The sequence below is a fragment of the Silene latifolia genome, chromosome 8 (genome assembly GCF_048544455.1).
Source record: "Silene latifolia isolate original U9 population chromosome 8, ASM4854445v1, whole genome shotgun sequence".
NCBI classification, from domain to species: Eukaryota; Viridiplantae; Streptophyta; class Magnoliopsida; order Caryophyllales; family Caryophyllaceae; genus Silene; species Silene latifolia.
This window is the reverse complement of record NC_133533.1, coordinates 35,031,627-35,039,708: the sequence shown is the minus strand read 5'-3', so window position 1 is coordinate 35,039,708 and position 8,082 is coordinate 35,031,627.

Here is an 8,082-nt window from a genome sequence, read left to right as displayed (position 1 = left end):
TACGTCCTCGTAACCTCTGTCAACTTTCATATACATATGCAACAAAATCACTCTCAACCACGTGTAACAGGAAAGAACACAAGATAAGAGATTGCGCATTAACATTAAAATCGAAACAAGGTTTTATTATGGAAATAACTGATTGTCAACAAGTAACATTTGTTACTAGCTCCTGCTTAGCTTAAAAACACAACATCAACCTAAAAGAATCAACAAGAAAGGAACCAGGGCTTACACGGTTTCACAACTAAACAAATTTGATGATCAATTATAGACTTATGAACGAGCGAGAGCAAAATCAACAAACAATTTAAGGACTTCTCACATTTGTAAACATATCACAGAAATAGATTTACCACTACTATCTATCACAATCAGAGGGTCTTATTGACATGTCCATACAACCATTTACTCACTCACTGGTTTAGGTCACGAATTAGGTCGATGAATTTAAGCAATTAACAACATACTCATAATTCATATTTTAAATTATAAAAATTGTTTGCACGATATCAATTCTGAAAACATGTTTCCCAATAAAAGTAACTACATATGATCTATGACAACGACAACATTACTTCCATATCACCCTATGTTTCACATTTTAGCAACCATATCCTTCAATTGTGTCTAGCAACTTAGTATACTCATTTTCAGCAAAACAAAAGATATCGTATAAATAACTTAGACATATACATTTGTCATCATATACCTGTAGAACACTAGCTATGATTAAAGATTAGCAACTTGAATAACTTCTTTGATTTGCACGATTTGATTAATTAGGCAACTCGTAGGCTCAATTAAATGTAACTATATCGACTATCATTTAAACCAATGCATATCATGTGAATCATCAAAGGGTTATCCTATTATAATTGTCAACATAGTTACCATAACAATCTTTATTATAATATAATTGATAGTAGCGACTCGAGAATATAGATATGCCAATTGTCTTGTTATGTCAAACAGTTTCCTTTATATCACACCCACACAATTGCAAGAATCACTTTAGCATTTTATGACAATATAATAACGAACATATCCAATAAGAGATAACTCACTGTTTATTATCATGTTATAGATTTAGGTTCAACTGAAATAATTTAATGTGATGAAGGTAATAAATATAACTATTGGCACACAACTCATATGAAAGACATTAGAACTTAGATGCATCCTACATGTGTGAACATTTAGATATACTCATTACTATCATCCATGTGTAAACATTTAGACATAATTATTATAATTATTCATGCGAGTATATTAGAACAATCAATTAACTTTTAACGCCATCAACTTACCAGGATATGATAATATAGTTTTATATTTATATATATATCCGACCAATATGCAAATATGATGCACACCCAGAGACATTACAACATGCCAAATGTATATAAAGTATGCAAACAACTGGACTTGTATAAACATTTCACCCTCGATTAAGAATCAAATTAAGCTATCCAATTTTACTCATGCTATCATGCCAACAATATTATCAACTAAGTTTTAATTTTATCACTTGTTAAGATATATAACTACTGAACATGCGTGCTACTACCGTCATATAAAGCATTATAAATTCACATTACTAAGGCTCATGAATTAATCAAACAAATGTATGAAACTCAACCTAGAACAAACATTTTACAAGTCATGTTTCACGTTGTAACTTCCAAAGATCACGAATAAATAACCGTTCGATTAAAACTTGATTCATATTTTTTTTTTTTTTTATAAAACACGGAGAATTAAAAACACAGGGGAAAAGGAATTAGGTCTAAAGCACAAGAATTTCATTTTTTAAAAAAACTTTTACGACTCAGTTGGTCCAAACAAACATGTGACAGTAATTGGTCCAAAACTTGGGTCAGTTTGCAAAATTTACCGTTTAATATAGAGACATCAAGAATTTTCATGGCTTATTAATTTGAAACATATGTGACTCTTTTGGTCGATGGAGTTGGAATTATGTAAAAATTATTAATACAATTTAAATGAGGATTTTCACAAAATCGTTGGTCGAACATCACTACACAGGGACTTCCTAACCACAGCTCACTAAAATATTTATTACTCCTAGTCTGTATATCCTATAAGGATGAAACCAACGCCAACCGAACACTAACTCCCAAGACTATCTCTCATAAAATTTTCATCCATAGGCAATAAACAGAAAAGAAATGGCAGTAAAGTCAATTAAAGAGTAAAATCAAACAAAACGAGTTTCAGCACTACGTAATTCATTTTCTATGTTCCAAACTCTTGCAACCACACTATCGATACTAACCCATCCTAACTTAAATCTCACACTGTACCTACGTAAACATCTATACCATAGAATTCCCTCGCATCTCGATCTACTTCGTACCTCTAAATCACGATTGCTATGACTATAAACATGCAATTCAATAGTGTTTCTAATTACTACCACAATACTATACTAGCATGGCTTTGGGATCACATAACCGCATATTACTTAGTCATAGTAGTACTATCAACACATCATCAATCAGTTAACACTTAGGCAACGATATATGAAGTTCATGCTCAACCTCCAACAGCTTTTCTACCCTTTCTCTCATATACACTCAGGGTTTCCGGGTCAAACTGAGAGGGCCGCTGGTTCGGTGTGAGGGGCCCCCTAACTCATACCTTACCTTAGTGTGCTCCTAACAGTCCTATGCCGGGGTTCATTTTAATTAGACACATCCTATGTTCATTGGTCTCATTGGTTTAGGCCTGAGGATCGTTCGCGCTCTGATACCACTTTGTAACACCCCCATTTATTCAAGGGCCTGAACTAGGACTCCTCAGATAAATGACGGTGTTACCATCTCGGAAACCCGAGGCAGTAGATAACAAAGGAAAGAAACGCAGTACTTTATTAGAATGTTTATAGTGACATTACGTCTGGAATTAAAACAAAGCCTCCAAAAATATGACCAAAAGATAAGGTCTGATAAAACTACTAATAAGACTAAGGTGGGCTAGGCACTAAGTCAGTCATCCAAGCTCTCTTCCCGGCCAGCTCCCATCAGTCTCTGAAATACCTGTCAAACTGCTCCCCAATAATTGGATCAACACAGGCGTACACGAATACGGGGGTCACCCGCGAAGGCGAGTAGGGAAAACAATGAAACAATAAAATATGATATGCATGCTCCTCCGTCACCTCCATCTCCATCTCAACTCATATCTCATATCTCATAACCGGAACGCATTGACCATACCGATCCCGGTAGACTATATATATCGACCGTAGCCGATCTGCCCACTCGCGGTGAGGACACCAGGGCAAGTCTGCAGAACCCTTTGGGCCTTATCACAACATCGTCACCATCACACCACATCACCACAACATCCTCCATCTCCAATGCATATGTATGCTCAAAAGAAATTAATGCAACACAATATATATATAAATCACTGAACTGATAAATTATAAAATCATGCCGGTTACTCGATGTTGTGATGTCATACTCAATACGATCAATTCAATCAATCACTTTCCCGTATATAAATCATAACGTAAATCAACAACCAGGAATCAAGTCAACACAATTCAACAACAACGATAATAGGACAAGTGTATTTCCCTACCTCAAAGTACCAGCAAATCCAATTAAGCAGTTCAAGCAGTCCAGAAAATAAAGCAACGAATCTGATTATCGATCCTTCACGAATCCGTCACCTAAAACAATTATAATATTTATAATTACTAACTACTAAATATAGAAATCTCCCAAAATAGAAGCTTTCCCGAAATACAATCCCGACACCAAACTTATGCCCAACTGAACTAAAATAACCCGATTAGTATTTGACCCAACTTCCCAAAATAGAAGGTTACTAAAAAATAGAATTTCTTAAAATGGAAACTTTCCCGTTATAGTAACTTTTCTCTTTTAACAAACCTGACTCGAAACCCGTCTTTAATTATTTAAATAACTCGGGAATTAAATTAAATAAATTATTTAGAAGACTCGGGAAACTAAATTAATTAATTAAGTATACGATCAATTAACGAAATATAACGATTAAACTTATGACAAAACCCGTTTTAAAACTACAATAACCCGTCATCAACACTACCCCTTTCACACGCACTCACGCACTCCCACGCGCCACCTCACCACCGTGTCAACCACCAGACCCAACACCCACTCTGACCCAGCCACCAACGACCACCCCCACTGGGGTCGACTATCGCCGGCGAGTTAACCCATGGCCGACATTTGGCCTGGTTCGCCACCACGCCTTCCGAACCGCCCCTTTTCTCAACTCACCACCACCGCAATCATTAACTAACCCCTGCCCAAAACACCACTACCCTGCTTGCCGCCAAGCAGCGAACCCAGGTAAAGTGGCGCCGCCGGTTCGACCTCCCCCTAGTCCACGGTGGGGCCACCCCAATCCTAACCACCCAAACTCGCCTGAAACTGCATACATAAACTCGTTGCTACCCCCTGTCAAAGCCGCCTTTCACCGCCACTACCACCACCCATAACCACCCCCAACAACCACCACGTCACTCGTCTCTCACCACACTACCCTTATACCATGTCAACAACTACCATAGACACCATTATAAGACACGAAACAATCAACCAAAACCCGACATCACTACTAAAACAGAGGAAATGGGTTGAGTACTTACCTTTCTGCCACCACAACGGCCACCACTGCCACCCATAGTCGTCGACAAAAGCCCCTACCCCTTCCCTGCTGCGCCGTCAACAACCCAGGCTCACTCTCTCTCTCTCTCTCTATGCGTGAAAGCAGGTGGATGGTGTTGATGAAGAAGGGAGGCGGGTTGAGTGAATGTGAGAGGAGGGAGGCGGTTTGAGTATTAGGGTTAGGGTTATTATTAGGGTTAGGGTTATATGGGCTAGATATGTTATTGGGCCAACTCCAATGGGTCGAGGGTAAATGGGTTGGCTCACATTTCGAATTCCGTATAAACCCGTATCAATTAACTTAGATCGATACAACGCGAGTCAAGTAAAATAATTAACGTAATTATCGACTTAACAATTTGCCCGACTTACTAGTAATATAAAATGTATAATAACTAATATATAATAATATTCGTTTAATCGATTATATAAAATACGGGGTATTACACCTATAGGCTGGACCGCAGAACGATCAGCCATCTGTACAGTCATATAAGTAACTGCAAACTTGGTCAATCTCAATTTCTTAGCAAGACTCAAAGGCATAACACTAATATTGGCCCCTAGGTCACACAATGCCTTCTTAATAGAAAAGGTGCCAATATTACATGGGACTGAAAAACTACCTGGGTCTTCTAGCTTATGAGGTGCAGTACGAGTCAAATAGGAAGATGACTCCTCAGTTAATGCGACAGATTGCACAGTATCAAGTGACTTCTTTTTAGACAACAGTTGCTTCATAAATTTCATAGAGGCAGGTACTTGATTAACTAATTCTAGTAAAGGAACTTGCACATTTAAACTACGAATAACATTTTTAAACTTGTCAAACGATACCAGTTCCTTTGTCGGCACCAATATCTCTAGATAAGGGGCTGTAAGAAGCAACTTAGCCCTCTCCTCTAGGTCTCTCATACCGGCGCCAGTGGACTTACGGTGAAAATCCACTACTTAGTCCTTGTTGTAGCTCGAACCTTCTTCAGACCGTCTCAGGAATGAACCATTAACCGTCATAGGGTCATACTTTGGAACCATTACTGACCCATCAGCATTTGGATCTTGCCTCAATAATTTCGGAGTCGTCGTACCCCGAAATAAGTAGTCCCTCAAGTTATCTGGCATTGGAGGACGAAAAGGTTCACAATCAGACGTATCTACAGTCGATCGACCATGTAGGTCAGTCGATCGACTGGCTTCCTCAGGATCAGAAACTTCACTGTTACCCGAGTTGGTCGATCGACCAGGTGTGTCAGTCGATCGGCTGATGTACCTGCTGATCGTCTTTTTACTTCTACTGTTCATTCCAGCCTTTTTCTTACTCGGTTCTGCCTCATCTTTTTCAGTAACATTTCGACCATAGTGGGCCCATCAAGGGTAGACCCACTCCTCATAATCATCGCATTTAGAGTCTCATTTTGATCCGGTTGCGACGGTAAATGCCCCGGAGCTCTAGTTGCACTTTTGCTTGCCAATTGGGCAATTTGGCTCTCCAACATTTTTGTAGAGGTCTCTCTAGCGAGAGACTCCTTTTGCAGCAAACCCGACAAGTTCTGAACCATGTTTTTCAATTCGGAAATATCAGCACTTTGAAATTGCTGCTGCTGAGGCACATAGGGAGGCTTTTGATACTGTCGCTGCTTATGAGGGGCACATAGTTTTGTTGCTGCTGCTGTGGTGGTGGACCCTGATTAAGAACATTCTGGTTAGTCAACCTCAAATTGGGGTGGACATTAGAGGGATCTGGATAAACACCAGTCTGCCTAAAATGTTGAAAGGCAGCACATGTTTCATTCGAACTAGTGCAAAACTCCGAAACATGTCCCTCTCATCCACATCTTTTGCAAGTAAAGGGACCGTCTGAAACTGCATTAACTTTATATATCCCACTTTTTGGGATCCCCCAAAATCTAACTTGTCGAATCTCGCAGTAAGGGCCTATATTTCAGCTGTAGTAGGAGATTCGGCTGCTCTTCTCTGATTTCCTCTAGAATTCCCATGCTCAGCTTTATGGGTGGCCATATCTTCAATAATCTTCCACCCCTTAGTCTCTCCACTATTCTCCTGGAATATGCCATTAGCTACAGCATCCAGGATAGCCCTCTGATCATCATAAAGCCCATTATAGAATTGATTACACATGAACCATTGCTCGAACCATGGTGCGGAATAAATCGCACCAGTCTCTTGAAACGGACCCATGCCTCATGAAAATCCTCATCAGAACCCTGTTTAAAGCTTGTGATATGAGCTCTAATCGCATTGGTCTTCGATGCAGAGAAGTATTTTTTTTATAAAATGCTAGGGCCAGCGAATTCCAATCATTAATCCCATTAGCAGCTCGATCCAGATCTCGGTACCACTCCCTAGCAGCATCACGGAGCGAGAATATGAACATCGTCTCTTTTATCTGGTCCTGGGTCAGACTTGTTGGTGGGGGTATGGAAAAACAGTAGTCAATGAATATCTCCATATGTTTAGCTGCATCTTCGTTCGCAGCTCCCCCAAATTGGTTTCTCTCAACCAAGTTAATGTAGGATGGTTTCGCTTCGAATTTTCTATCCGTCCCGGCTGGAAACGCGAATCCCTTATAGAGATTCTCAGCTTTTGGCTCAGAGTGACTGGCTATACTTGCTTCTTCAGCCATATCTGGAGATGTAACGGTCTCAGGCGAAGAAGTAGAAATAGGAGATGAAGGTGAATCCTCCTCAAATAACTCGTTCTCGTAATAACTGGACAGAGTACTCAGCTCTTCCTCTGTCGGCAATACTCTAGATGATCGTCTCAACTCACGTAAAGTCTTCTCGATCTCAGGATCTAACGGTACTAATTCACCACCCTGTGACCTGCGCATAAGAGGAAACTACAAGTAGAATATGAGAACAGTTTAAGGAACAGATGTCCCTTAAACTAAGAAAAAGACTAAAACAAAAACAACTAAAAATTAAACAATTGCCTCCCCGGCAACGGCGCCAAAATTTGATACCGTCGTTTTGTATCAAAGTTAAATTTATAATCCAAACTACTACTATAGATAGTGGCAGTCAGGGTCGAACCACAAGGAGGCAAGCAATTTAAAGTTGTCTAATTTAGGTCTAAAGTAACAGTTTTGGGGGGTTTGATTTGAATGATTCTATAACTAAAGGCAATAAAACAAAAACTAAACTAAAGCAAATAAATGAGCAATTAAAGATAGTAGATGAAATCAAATATTAAAAGGATGCTAAGATGGTCGGTTCACTGTAGTTTCGACGGCGGTATCCTAGGTAAGTCTGAAATAATCGCGTAAGACGGGAAAATAAGAAGTCCTCTAGGTCCATTCTTAACAGGTAGCATCTTTCGATCTAGCTACGGGTCCCTAAGTATCACTAATACTGATTCTCGCCCTAAAAAGTGA